Below are 15589 nucleotides of genomic sequence, written 5' to 3'. Positions count from 1 at the left end.
TCTCAAACCATACTGTGTACTCATTAGACTGTTCATTCCGTTCAGCAGATCATTTAATTCTTCTTCACTTTCACTCAGGATAGCTATGTCATCAGCGAATCGTATCATTGATATCCTTTCGCCTTGTATTTTAATTCCACTCCTGAACCTTTCTTTTATTTCCATCATTGCTTCCTCGATGTACAGATTGAAGAGTAGGGGCGAAAGGCTACAGCCTTGTCTTACACCCTTCTTAATACGAGCACTTTGTTCTTGATCGTCCACTCTTATTATTCCCTCTTGGTTGTTGTACATATTGTATATGACCCGTCTCTCCCTATAGCTTACTCCTACTTTTTACAGAATCCCGAACAGCTTGCACCATTTTATATTGTCGAACTTTCTTCCAGGTCGACAAATCCTATGAAAGTGTCTTGATTTTTCTTTAGCCTTGCTTCCATTATTAGCCGTAACGTCAGAATTGCCTCTCTCGTCCCTTTACTTTTCCTAAAGCCAAACTGATCGTCACCTAGCGCATTCTCAATTTCCTTTTTCCATTCTTCTGTATATTATTCTTGTAAGCAGCTTCGATGCATGAGCTGTTAAGCTGATTGTGAGATAATTCTCGCACTTGTCAGCCCTTGCCGTCTTCGGAATTGTGTGGATGATGCTTTTCCGAAAGTCAGATGGTATATCGCCAGACTCATATATTCTACACACCAACGTGAATAGTCGTTTTGTTGCCACTTCCACCAATGATTTTAGAATTCAACTATATTCAATTTAAAACCGAAAATCAGGATGTAGATTCTATTCGCTTAAAGGATAGCTTCCACTTGGCCGGAAACGCCAAGGCACGTTCAAGCACGAGGCTTATTTACACAGAGCTCTCTCTCCTCTAGAACCTTTGTTGCTGCAGCACTACCGACGGTAGAGTGCTAGTACTGCCATCTAGCAACGCCTCTCGCTGCCATCTAGCAACGCCTCTCGCAAACTTCACAGCGCCAGCTGCGCCAATGTCCTAGCGCAAAGAACATATTTGTGTTGTTGTTAGTCTGATATCGAAGCTTCTAGGGAACATACCTTTCTGAACTAACAAGGGAAGCTCCCCATCGCACCCCCCTCAGATTTAGTTATAAGTTGGCACAGTGGATACGCCTTGAAAAACTGAACTCAGATCAATCGAGAAAACAGGAAGTAGTTGTGTGGAACTATGAAAAAAATTAGTAAAATATACAAGCTGAGTAGTCCATGCGCAAGATAGGCAACATTATGGAGCATGGGAGCTCAGGAGCGATGTGGTCCCGTGGTTAGCGTGAGTAGCTGCGGAACGAGCGGTCCTTCGTTGAAATTTTCCCTCGACTGAAAATTTTACTTTCTTTATTTTCGCAAAGTTACGATCTGTCCTTTCGTTCATTGGCGTCTCTGTTCACTGTAATAAGTTTAGTGTCTGTGTTTTTCGACCGCACCGCAAAACCGTGCGATTAGTAGACGAAAGGACGTGTCTCTCCAATGGGAACCGAAAACATTTGATCGCAAGGTCATAGGTCAACCGATTCCTCCACAGGAAAACACATTTGATATATTCTATACGACACTGGTGACGGCATGTGCGCCACATGACAGGAATATGTTGTTGACCCACCTAACTTGTACACTTGGCGAATGGGTAAAAATATTCTTCTACCTTGCCCGATTTAGGTTCTCTTGTGGATGTGATAATCACTCCCAAAAAAGTGATGAAAACATAAGAGTTTGTCACATAAACTGAAAATAAAAAATTAAACTTTTGACTCAAGGGAAGACTTGAACCTAGGACCTCTCGTTCCGTAGCTGCTCTCGCTAACCACGGGATCACGGCGCTCCTTGACGCCCATTGTCCTTGATGTTCCATATCTTCGCATGGACTACTCAGTTTGTATATTTTACTTTTTTTTTCATAGTTCCACACAATTTTCCAAGGCCTATCCACTGTGCCAACTTATAACTAAATCTGAGGGGGGTGCGAATAAATTAATAGAATGAGGTGACAAAAGCCATGGGATACCCCTTAATATCGTGCCGGACCTCCTTTTCCCGGCGTAGTGCAGCAATTTCACTTGGCACCAACTCAACAAGGCAGAAATATTGAACCGGTCTAGCTCTATAGCCGTCCGTAACTGCGAAAGTGTTGCTGGTGCAGCATTTTGTTCACGGACTGATCTTGCCCTATGTTCCGTAAATGTTCGATGGGATTCATATCGGACGGTCTGAGTGTCCAAATCATTAGCTCGAACCGTACAGAATGTTTTTGAAACCATATATGACGGTAGTATCTGTTCCGGAAAGAACAGTTACCGTGGATGACCATGCAGCTTTGCTAGAAATGAAATGATAATTAAATGGACACCCTAGCTGGAAACAGGCGTTGATGTACTTCATTCGGGACATGTTAAAAATGTGTGCCCCGACCGGGACTCGAACCCTGGATCTCCTGCTTACATGGCAGACGCTCTATCCATCTGAGCCACCGCGGGCACAGAGGATAGTGGGTCTGCAGGTGCTTATCCATTGCACGCTCCCCGTGAGACCCACATTCCCAACATGTCCATACCACTACATTCGTAGTGCGCCTAATAGATGTTTGCCCATCATACTCATTACTCGTGGCAGATTAATCTACCAAGTCCCGTACGAGTTCGGGAACAGATACTACCGTCATATATAGTTAAAATATGGCTTCCCGGCCATTGACCTTCTTCTGCCCGAACTCGTACGGGACTAGGTAGATTAATCTGCCACGAGTAATGATTATGATGGGCAAACATCTATTAGGCGCACTACGAATGTAGTGGTATGGACATGTTGGGAGTGTGGATCTCACGGGGAGTGTGCAATGGATAAGCACCTGCAGACGCACTATCCTCTGTGGTCTCGCTGGCTCAGATGGATGCCGGCACGGTAGCTCAGCGTGTTCGGTCAGAGAGCTGGTTGGCCTCTGTAATAAAACAACTGAGTGGAAGGATCAAGAAAAACGAACTTGACCGGATGTCATGTGACGTCCGCAACGACCAAACACATCGATCAACAACGAACAAAATGAAAAAAAAAGATGGATAGAGCGTCTGCCATGTAAGCAGGAGATCCCGGGTTCGAGTCCCGGTCGGGGCACACATTTTCAACATGTCCTCAATGAAGTACATCAACGCCTGATTGCAGCTAGGGTGTCCATTTAATTATCATTTCATTTCTGAAACCAATCGCGAACAACTGTCCCCCCGCTGACATGGTGCACTTTCATTCGTAAAAATTCCATCGTTGATTGGGAACATGATCTCCATGAACGGTTGCCAAGTGGTCTCCGAGTAGTAACCATTTCCAGACAATGAGTGGTTCAGTTGGACCATAGGACCCAGTCCATTCTATGTAAACACAGCCCACTGCATTGTGGAGTCACCGCCAGCTTGCACAGTGCCTTTTTTGACAGCTTGGGTCCATGGCTTCGTGGTGTCTGCGCCACACTCAAACCTACAATCAGTTCTTGCCAATGAAATCGGGACTCCTCCGACCAGGCCAGGGTATTACAGTGGTCTAGGGTCCAAACCATATCGTCACGAGGCCAGCAGAAGCGCTGCTGGCCATGTCGTACTGTTAGTTCCTGTCGGTCGTAGCCCGTTAACAGCGAATTTCGCCGCACTGTCCTAACAGATACCTTCTTTGTACCCCACAGTAATATCTGCCGTTATTTCACGCAGAGATGTTTGTATGAGGGTAAGTGCCGGCCGCAGTGGTCTAGCGGTTCAGGCGCTCAGTCCGGAACCGCGCGACTGCTACGGTCGCAGGTTCGAATCCTGCCTCGGGCATGGATGTGTGTGATGTCCTTAGGTTAGTTAGGTTTAAGTAGTTCTAAGTTCTAGGGGACTGATGACCACAAATGTTAAGTCCCATAGTGCTCAGAACCATTTGAACCATTTTTTATGAGGGTAAGTCAATTATTACCCGCAAAGTAGTTATAAAATATTATAATCAAATAGGAATCTTACAAGAACAACATTTTTCGACATAGACTCCTTGCGTCCATCGTACAAGCTTCCTGATGCCCTCATAGAAGAAGGTTCTCGGTTGAGCTGCGAGCCAGGAATGCACCGACCTTTTGATCACATTTCACCAGCATATCCAAAATTGTCCTGGCTGCGTGCAGACAAACGCAGAGATTTCTATACACTCTGTCTCATCTACTGCCTTATAAATGTACACTGTCCCTCATATCTCTACTCCTCCCTAGCGGTCATGTCGGAACAACATGACAGAAACACACGTTCACATTATAATAAAATCCTCTCCGTTCCACTGCATCGCTCAGTCACCTTCTCCAAGTCCTTTACAGTAACGGGAACCCGACTCTGGAATAACCTCCCTCGTTATGTTAGAGAACTTAAAAACATGACCGGCTTCAAAAAACAGTTAATGACATATCTACTTAAGCAACAGTAATGCAATCCTCTGTACATGAGTGCACTTCAGCTCATTACTTCTCTCTTTCCCCCTCCTTAAATCTCCCTTACCAAAAACTCGCTATACTAGTAAACATCTACTTTACACACCAAGATATTAATGTACATCTGCACAAACCTTCATTACTATTGCCAATCTTTCTGATGTTTCTCATTATTATTTGATTTTTTTTACTGTTATTATTATTATTGCTTTTATCATAATCTGTATGTATAGCACCTGTTGTAAAAATACTGCAGCATTTACTTTATTAGGTCTTAGTCACTACTCTTTATTCATATAGTCACTAGAGTAAGCTAATTTTCTCATTTAAACTATGGTCATGATGTATCTCTGATGTGTGAAATGCTGCATGTCCGAGGCAAATCCACGGCCTGTTTTGAGTGGACCGAAAAAGCGATAGAAGAAAGGGCCAAGATCGGGATTATATGGAGTATGGTCCAGTACTTCAAATTTCAGTTTCTGGAGCTTTTCAGCATTGTGGGCTGCAGTATGCGGACGGGCATTGTCGTGCAACAACACAACACCTTTTGACAGCAATCCTCGGTGTTTGCTTCCAATATCAGGCTTTATTCTGTCAGTAAGCATCTCACTGTAACGTACACTATTGCTCTGTCCCTTTCCCCATAGTGTTCGACTACTGGACCTTGTTCGTCCCAGACGGTTGGGTCTTGAACTTTTTCTTTCACGGCGAATTCGGATGTTTCCACTCCATATTCTGCCGTTCATTCGCCCGTTCGTAATGGTGGATTCATGTTTCGTCACCACTAATGATCCTGTCTAAGAAGTTGTCCTTTCGTGACCATACCGATCCAGATGTTTTTTGCAGATGCCCAAGCGCGTTTGTTTATGCAACTTTGTAATTTGTTGTGGGAGCCATCTTGCACAAACTTTATGAAACCCAAGTCTGTTGTGGATGATTTCGTAGGCAGAGCCGTGACTAATTTCCAGACTATATATATATATATATATATATATATATATATATATATATATATAGATGGATGGATGAAAATGGGGAAGAAATGGCTTTAAATATTTTTGTTATTTACTCTTTCAGTACGAACTTTGTTGTAGAATCCCTTATTTACGTGTGGTAATAAAAATTCATTTAGACAGAATTAAGCACATTTAAAATTACGTGAACCTTAGCAACCCTCTCATGCTGATAAATTCACACTAACTGATTAATAACATTTATGACTTTGAAAATTGTATAAATTAAATCTTTTACGTATTTCGCCCTTGGCAAACATTTTCTAAATGCAGTGGTTTTTTTAAATATTTACTGAATTCTTTCCCGGCGTTAGCTATGGAACACAAGACTGTCTCTGTTAGCATAAAATGGTTAAATATTGCCAAGCCGACCTGAACGTTTAATTATCATCGGCAAAACACACTTCACTATACGTTTAAGTTATTTGCTTTAGAAATTGAAAGAACCAACAGATTAACCACTTCAACGTTAATTATCCGCCTATGAATGCACAAATGTAAAACCAGCAATAAATTCCGTCAGCCTCAGGATCGCTGTAAAAGAAAAATATTTCGTGATTCACTGCTAATTTTACCTGCTCCCGATTTACGGGTTTGGTTAATCTCATAGCGGAACAATTTTTTAAATGTGCCGCCGCTGCAAATCGTTCGGTCGCGGCACAGCCCAGCAACACCAACGATAATCGCTAAAAATGCTGAAAATTCTTTAAAGAAATATTATAGATGACATGGGCAAGCTAATTTACATTAGTAATACACAGTTTTGATAAATTATAATGTATTTAGACCATAACAATCATTAAAATTAAACACCTTTATAATTTCTCCTCCAATGGCGGCTAAAGATAGATACAGACAAAAGAAGTCTACTCATTCATATAATGCTACGTCACAGGTTCCTCTCTCTCTCTCTCTCAGCTCTCGAGGAAGACGACAAAGAATGCACATTATGTGGTGCTTTTTATACTACTGCTGATTTTGAATATCTCTTTGTAATCTTACAACATTTTCCTCTGTGGCTATATTTTACATTTTTTCATCGCAGATATTAACATATTTCGTAGTTACATTATGAGTATAGAAATATTACAATCATAAATACATCGAGAATATTATTACAGAAAATATTACAATTATAACGAACGTCCTTTATACAAAATTAAAAAATATTTTTGTTAAACAATTACAGTACATACGAATTGCTTCATAGCGGCGTACATAGTACAATTAAATGTCATTTCATTTTAATAATATTGTGTGTGCTGCCAGGGAACGTTACAAATCCAAGTCTGTTGTGGATGATTCCGTAGGCAGAGCCGTTACTAATTTCCAGACTATGTGCCACTTCGCCGATAGTTAATCGTCCGTCTAAGAGAATCATTTCACGTGAAGACTCAATGGTTTCTTCATTTGTGGCGGCTCCTTGACCGTTGCGTAACACCTGTGCGACCATTTCGGAATTTTTCAATCCATTGGTAGACACTCCTTTGCGGCCAGACACTGTTCCCGCGCTGTACCGAAAGTCTTCGATGAATTTCGGCTCCTGACACGCCTTCCGAGCACAGTAAACGGATCACTGAACGTTGCTCTTCTTTGATGCCAGTACAGGGTGTTACAAAAAGGTACGGCCAAACTTTCAGGAAACATTCCTCACACACAAAGAAAGAAAATATGTTATGTAGACATGTGTCCGGAAACGCTTACTTTCCATGTTAGAGCTCATTTTATTACTTCTCTTCAAATCACATTAATCATGGAATTTAAACACACAGCAACAGAAAGTACAGTGTGACTTCAAACACTTTGATACAGGAAATGTTCAAAATGTCCTCCGTTGGCGAGGATACGTGCATCCACCCTCCGTCGCATGGAATCCCTGATGCGCTGATGCAGCCCTGGAGAATGGCGTATTGTATCACAGCCGTCCACAATACGAGCACGAAGTCTCTCTACATTTGGTACCGGGGTTGCGTAGGCAAGAGCTTTCAAATGCCCCCATAAATGAAAGTGAAGAGAGTTGAGGTCAGGAGAGCGTGGAGGCCATGGAATTGGTCCGCCTCTACCAATCCATCTGTCACCGAATCTGTTGTTGAGAAGCGTACGAATACTTCGACTGAAATGTGCAGGAGCTCCATCGTGCATGAACCACATGTTGTGTCGTACTTGTAAAGGCACATGTTCTAGCAGCGCAGGTAGAGTATCCCGTATGAAATCATGATAACGTGCTCCATTGAGCGTAGGTGGAAGCGTAGGTGACGAAACTCAAATGAGCTCTAACAGGGAAATTAAGCGTTTCCGGACACATGTCCACATAACATCTTTTCTTTGTTTGTGTGTGAGGAATGCTTCCTGAAAGTTTGGCCGTACATTTTTGTAACACCCTGTAGACAGTGGAGCAACCATGATTAACAGCACAATAGCGATAACGAAATTAACACAGCAGCTAGAAAATTCCAAACATATAACAATAAATAAACAAAGCATGCGTCATCAACGTAAAACGACAGTACTACCAAAATAAACAAAAGTATACCTAAATTGCGGATAATAATCGACTTACCCTCGTATGTTAAAACTCTGCGCAACCGCTGCTGCTCTCGGCCACTGCCCACTGCGTTGTAGATGATGAGAGTGAATGCCTGAAACCTTGTGTTATCTACACACTCCTCACACTGTGGATCTCAGAATGCTGAATTCCCTATCATTTTTCGAAATGGAAAGACCCATGCATCTACCATCCGGTATTCCAAGTCTGTTAATTTCCGTCATGCGGCAAATAATCACATCTGAAACCTTTACACTTGGATCAGCTGAGTACAAATGCCATCTCCGCCAATGCAGTGGCATTTCATGCTTTTTGTACGCGACACCACCGCCATCTGTATGTGTATATCGTTACCCATGACTTTTCACACCTCAGTACATCGTAGATCTGAAAGTTGTGTAGTTCACTGAGCGATCTCTCAATTCACTCTTCAGAATGAAACCATTAACTCTGAAACAGATTTTACGAGAATTCTGGATGTAGTGTAACGTTATGGTGAGACGCGCACTTAACAGCTAACTTGGTCCCAGAACAGTACCTTCCTTAATGACTACTTCCTGGTAAGTTTGCAGTACAGAACAGATGTCCAGTTGTGATGACAAAACTGATCCAGATTTTCTTTTGGTAAGGTTTCTCTGGTTACCACAGGCTGATGAAATGTTTTGGATAGATCGTAACCCTCCATGATTGCAATACCACTAGCCTCAGTTGTACATCTACATCTACATGACTAATCTGCAATTCACATTTAAGTGCTTGGCAGAGGGTTCATCGAACCACAATCATACTATATCTCTACCATTCCACTCCCGAAAAGCGCGCGGGAAAAACGAACACCTAAACCTTTCTGTTCGAGCTCTGATTTCTCTTATTTTATTTTGATGATCATTCCTACCTATGTAGGTTGGGCTCAACAAAATATTTTCGCATTCGGAAGAGAAAGTTGGTGACTGAAATTTCGTAAATAGATCTCGCCGCGACGAAAAAGGTCTTTGCTTTAATGACTTCCATCCCAACTCGCGTATCATATCTGCCACACTCTCTCCCCTATTACGTGATAATACAAAACGAGCTGCCCTTTTTTGCACCCTTTCGATGTCCTCCGTCAATCCCACCTGGTAAGGATCCCACACCGCGGAGCAATATTCTAACAGAGGACGAACGAGTGTAGTGTAAGCTGTTTCTTTAGTGGACTTGTTGCATATTCTAAGTGTCCGGCCAATGAAACGCAACCTTTGGCTCGCCTTCCCAACAATATTATCTATGTGGTCTTTCCAACTGAAGTTGTTCGTAATTTTAACACCCAGGTACTTAGTTGAATTGACAGCCTTGAGAATTGTACTATTTATCGATTAATCGAATTCCAACGGATTTCTTTTGGAACTCATGTGGATCACCTCACACTTTTCGTTATTTAGCGTCAACTGCACCTGCCACACCATACAGAAATATTTTCTAGATCGCTATGCGACTGATACTGGTCTTCGGATGACCTTACTAGACGGTAAATTACAGCATCATCTGCGAACAGCCTAAGAGAACTGCTCAGATTGTCACCCAGGTCTTTTATATAGATCAGGAACAGCAGAGGTCCCACGACGCTTCCCTGGGGAACACCTGATATCACTTCCGTTTTACTCGATGATTTGCCGCCTATTGTAACCACAGAGAATGTGGAAAGAACGAGAATCCTACTCAGTGATGAACTCACTGTGTCAACAAGACACGCAGCGTGGCAAAACATGATTTAATAAAAGAGAAACGTAACCTTTTTCTTTTACGAAATTCAGCTTCGACAATCTTTCAATGTTGAGGATGTGGAGCTACGATATCGTTTTGCAAATGAGACGGTTGAGGTCTTTGAAAATGAAACATTAACGTATAGTTTCCGGAGATATTCGTGCATTCAAAAATGATGTTCTTAAGACAGTCATCACATAAATCTGTTGAAGGTCCCACACTCTCATTGATGTAGAAGGGTCGCGCTCTCTCGACGTTCTGTATCAAATTTCTGGTTGTCTGTTATAGCATAAATGTAATGATAAGAATCCTTTCCCCCATAGTAGACAAAAAGCCCTGACACCTATTTTGCGCCACCATTTATTTATTGGGTTTTTCCATAAGTTTAAAAAACACGACAGAGACTTCACTCATCCGTACTGTATTGTGCTTAACTGTTTACAGTGGCATGCCAACGAATCTGCAGTTGTAGAACTCACGTGGTTTTGAGGCGAAGAACTAGTCGATCCATTTACGGAGTACATTTTCAAATGGAAGGGCAGTTCCTTGAAGGCTGTTCCAAAGAAAGTGGAAAAAGTGAAAATCTGAGGTCGCGCAAGATAAGTTGATTAAAGTGGTTGTGGAATGACTTCCCCTGTATTCTCCTTAACTGTTTACAGTGGCATGCCAACCATTCCGCTGTTGTAGAACTCACGTGGTTTTGATTAAGGCATGTTCTTGTGAGTTTAGTACAATTCTAAGTTACTTGTGTAACCAGTCAATTATAACTGGGACATTTCCTGGCTGGCTAAAATATGCAGATTTTAAGCCTCTATTCAAGAAGGGGGATGAAGAGATACCATCAAACTACCGACCGATTTCACTTTTGCCAGCATTGTCAGAATTTTAGAAAAAGTAATGTACAGGCAGCTTCTCAACCATCTGACCACAAATAACATATTATCAAGAACACAGTTTGGATTTCTGAAGGGTTCTGATATCGAGAAGGCTATTTATACCTACAGTGGAAATGTACTTAATTCATTAAATAAGAAGTTACAAGCAGCAGGTATTATCTGTGATTTGTCAAAGGCATTCGAGTGTGTGAACCACAACTTGCTTTCAAATAAATTAGAATTCTATGGTGTTTCGGGCAGTGCTGCAAAATGGTTCAAGTCATACCTCGCTAACAGGAAACAAAGGGTTTCAGTGCAAGGGACTAGCGAATTAAGTCATCGTCTTCAGAATGGGAAGAAATTACATGTGGTGTCCCACAACGATCCATCTTAGGGCCATTGCTTTTCCTCGTGTACATTAATGATCTCTCATCAGTTACACTGCCAGAAGCAGAGTTCGTTTTGTTTGCAGATGACACAAGTTTTGCAATAAATAGTGTGTCGAGTGTAGTTCTAGAAAGATCTGCTAATGCTATTTTCATGGATATTAATAAATGGTTTAAAGCCAACTCACTGACCTAAAACTTCGAAAAGACTCACTATATGCAATTCAGAACCTGCAAGAGGTTTCCACCCAGCATATGCATAAAGTATGAAGAAGAGCAGATAGAAGAGGTTGACAGTCTTAAATTCCTGGGATTACAACTTGATAATAAATTCAGTTGGGAGGAGCACACCACAGAACTGCAGAAACGCCTTAATAAATCTGTATTTGCAATTCGAGTGTTAGCAGACATAGGCGATATAAAAATGAAAAAGCTTGCATACTTTGCCTACTTTCATTCCATAATGTCATATGGTATAATTTTTTCGGGTAACTCTTCAAGTAAAACAAAAGTTTTCAGAGTCTAAAAACGTGTTATATGTATTAATTGTGGAGTAAATTCACGGACATCCTGTAGATACCTCTTCAAAGAACTGGGTATACTATCTACTGTCTCTCAGTATATTTACTCCTTAATGAAATTTGTCCTAAATAATATATCTCTTTTCCCAACAAATAGCTCAGTTCATACATACAATACCAGGAACAAAAATGGTCTGTACGAGGACTTACTTTAGTTCAAAAAGGGGTCCACTACTCAGGAACACTCATATTCTATAATTTGCCAGCAAACATAAAAAATTTAGTTACGAAAAATGGTTCAAATGGCTCTGAGCACTATTGGACTTAACATCTATGGTCATCAGTCCCCAAGAACTTAGAACTACTTAAACGTAACTAACCTAAGGACATCACACACATCCATGCCCGAGGCAGGATTCGAACCTGCGACCGTTGCGGTCGCTCGGCTCCAGACTGTAGCGCCTAGAACCGCACGGCCACTCCGGCCGGCATTCAGTTACAAATAAAGATCAGTTTAAAATGAGCCTGAAAGACTTCTAGTGGCCAACTCCTTCTACTCCATTGACGAATTTTTTAATAGAAATAAATGATGTATATATTCATACTATTAGTATTGTTATTCCAGCTTTAAAAAAAATTGAGATGTTCCACATCCACGAGGATCTCCTCAGCACGGATCTATGGGACGAAAAACTAATGTAATCTAATGTAATCTGATCTAATCTTGAGGCGAAGAACTAGTCGATCCATCTACGGAGTGCATTTTCAAATGGAAGGGAAGTTCCTTGAATGTTCCAAAGAAAGCGGAAAACGTTAAAATCTGAGGTCACGCAAGGTAAGTTAAGTAAAGTGGATGTGGAATGACATCCCCACCCAGATCCTGTATAATGCTTTTTTGTCAGCCTACCAGAATGCGGGCGGACGTTATCGTGGAGTTGCATCACTTTACACAGTCTTACTAGCCGTTGTTCTTGGATATCGTCTATAAGAGGTTCCAGTTGTTGACATTAAATGCCAGCATTGATAGTTACACCTCGGGGCAGGAATTCGTAGAACACCATACCGTCGCTGTTGCACCAGATGCGTAACATGATCGTTTGTGGATACGCCCAAGTCTTTGTTCGGGGATTTTCTGCTTTGTTTGTGCACGAGAATTCCTTTCTTTCCCTTACGGTAGCGTAAAGATCTCATTTCTTGCCACTAGTAGCGATACTGTATAGGAATGTTCGGTGTTGTTCACAAGACAATTGATGATGAGCAAGCCGACATTCACAAACGCCCAATCACCGATTTTCATGATTTTGGCTTAGAGCAAGCGGTACACGTACACCAGACTTTTGAACCCTATGCAGTGCGTGCAAATGTCGCACGATGGTGGAATGGTCACATGTGCAAGTTCTCGAGTACACTGACGTGGATCAATGTGTTTAAACGATCTCCATCAAACTCCGAAGGTCTTCCTGAACGTGGAGAGTCACTAACGTCAAAAAGATCGTCCTCAAAACGAGAAAACTATTTTCTTGCGTGCTCTGTCCTTGGGCATTATCCCCATACACACAGCGCAAATGTTTCTAGCTGCCTTCACGACTATCATCCCTGTACTGAACTCAAATAAAATAAAATGGCAGAAATATTCCGATTTCTGCACTTAGCGTTCCATTTTCTAGCGTCTTCAGCTCCACTTACTACCTCCAAATGACAAAATGACAGTATGTAAACTCAAACAGCGACAGTGATTTACAAATAAGAAATGACAATCGATAAATAAACCAATATGAATCGGAACACTAACATGTAAAACATAAACGCTACGAACTTAGGTTCCACCCTAACAGTGGTAGGTGTAGGACTTACAGGCCAACTGACTGGCCCCATAATGGTTCTTAGAAAATGCTGCAGTAACTCGACACCAAACGCTTAACAACTGTGCTTAAATCTATGACGCTTCTACATCGTTATGGGCCAAAACGGAAAACTGCTGCAGTTGTGTCACACATAATTTTCTTGGAAACCAGTGACGCCGTTACATTTTTAAACATACAGAAGTGACGCGTTTCCTGCAACCGCCACTATCAATTACCTGTAACGTTATTTTCTATACGAGACGACACACAATACGTTACGTGCTAGGCCAGGAAGGTGACGTTTTCAGCGGGTGGCCCGCATGGAGGCACGCAGTGAATACCGCGATCCCCGTCCACGCCTTTGGTGATCCCGTGTACCGTGACAGCGGGCCTATTGGCAGGTCGTTAATATCAGCTATCGTCACGTGCTATTGTTGTCTCGCCAGATTTATGATCGCCCCGCGACAGTCCAGTATGTGGACACCCTCCCCCCCCCCATCCCCCCAAACCCGCCCCCCCTTCCCCACACACGTGACAGACATAAAGGGAGAGGTGAAACATGTTGGTGGTAGCAAAAAACATGTGCCAAGAAAACAGGATCTTGGATATTTATATGGGCTAGAAGTAACAGCGTATACTACACTACCGCCCATTGAAACTGCTACACCACGAAGATGACGTGCTACAGACGCGAAATTTAACCGACAGCAAGAAGATGCTGTCATATGCAAATGATAAGCTTTTCAGAGCATTCACACAAGGCTGGCGCCGGTGGCGACACATACAACGTGCTGACACGAGGGAAGTTTCCAACCGATGTCTCATACACAAACAGCAGTTGACCGGCGTTGCCTGGTGAAACGTTGTTGTGATGCCTCGTGTAAGGAGGAGAAATGCGTACTATCACGATTCCGACTTTGATAAAGGTCGGATTGTAGCCTATCGCGATTGCGGTTTATCGTATCATGACATTGCTACTCGCGTTGGTCGAGATCCAATGACTGTTAGCAGAATACGGAATCGGTGGGTTCAGGAGGGTAATACGGAACGCCGTGCTGGATCCCAACGGCCTTGTATCACTAGCAGTCGAGATGACAGGCATCTTATCCGCATGGCTGTAACGAATCGTGCAGCCACGTCACGATCCCTGAGTCAACAGATGCGGACGTTTGCAAGACAACAACCATCTGCAGGAACAGTTCGACGACATTTGAAGCAGCGAGGACTATCGGCTCGGAGACTGTGGCTGCGGTTACCCTTGACGCTGCATGACAGACAGGAGCGCCTGCGATGGTGTACTCAACGACAAACCTGGGTGCACGAATGGTAAAACATTTTTTTCGGATGAATCCAGGTTCTGTTTACAGAATCATGATGGTCGCATCCGTATTTGGCGACATCTCGGTGAACGCACATTGGAAGTGTGTAATCGTCATCGCCATACTGGTGTATCACCCGGCGTGATGGTATGGGGTGCCATTGGTTACACGTCTCCGTCACCTCTTGTTCGCATTGACGGCACTTTGAACAGTGGACGTTACATTTAAGATGTGTTACGACCCGTGGCTCTAGCCTTCATTCGATCCCTGGGAAACCCTACATTTCAGCAGAATAATGCATGACCGCATGTTGCAGGTCCTGTACGGGCCTTTCTGGATACAGAAAATGTTCGACTGCTGCCCTGGCCAGCACATTCCCCAGATCTCTCACCAAAAGAAAACGTCTGGTCAATGGTGGCCGAGCAACTGGCTCGTCCCAATACGCCAGTCACTAGTCTTGATGAACGGTGGTATCGTGTTGAAGCTACGTGGGCAGCTGTACCTGTACACGCCATCCAAGCTCTCTTTGACTCAATGCCCAGGCGTATCAAGGCCGTTGTTACGGCCAGAGTTGATTGTTGTGGGTACTGATTTCTCAGGATCTATGCACCCAAATTGCGTGAAAATGTAATCACATGTCAGTTCTAGTATAGTATATTTGTCCAATGAATACCCGTTTATCATCTGCACTTCTTCTTGGTTTAGCAATTTTAATGGCCAGTAATGTATAACATAATACAAGGGTGTATTCTACCTCAGTACTAGAGCTTTTATGTCATTCCATCTATTCGCAATTCGTCTTGAGGTGTTAATAAGAAAAGTATTCTGTGTTGTCGGAAGAATATGCAACATCCTAAGGCACAGGGAAGATTCGTCAGCACTGACGTGAC

General features: G+C 42.6%; 1 non-coding gene across 1 annotated transcript; it reads right to left on the bottom strand.

Moving 5' to 3' along the window:
• Positions 1–2421: 2421 nt before the first annotated feature.
• Trnat-ugu (transfer RNA threonine (anticodon UGU)) lies at positions 2422–2496 on the bottom strand. The gene has a single exon. It is a non-coding gene; the product is annotated as a tRNA-Thr (tRNA).
• Between the last annotated feature and the right edge of the window lie 13093 nt (positions 2497–15589).

This window comes from Schistocerca cancellata, chromosome 12 (genome assembly GCF_023864275.1).
Source record: "Schistocerca cancellata isolate TAMUIC-IGC-003103 chromosome 12, iqSchCanc2.1, whole genome shotgun sequence".
Lineage (NCBI taxonomy): Eukaryota > Metazoa > Arthropoda > Insecta > Orthoptera > Acrididae > Schistocerca > Schistocerca cancellata.
The sequence above is the reverse complement of the archived record's forward strand: the minus strand, read 5'-3'. Positions and strand labels throughout refer to the sequence as shown.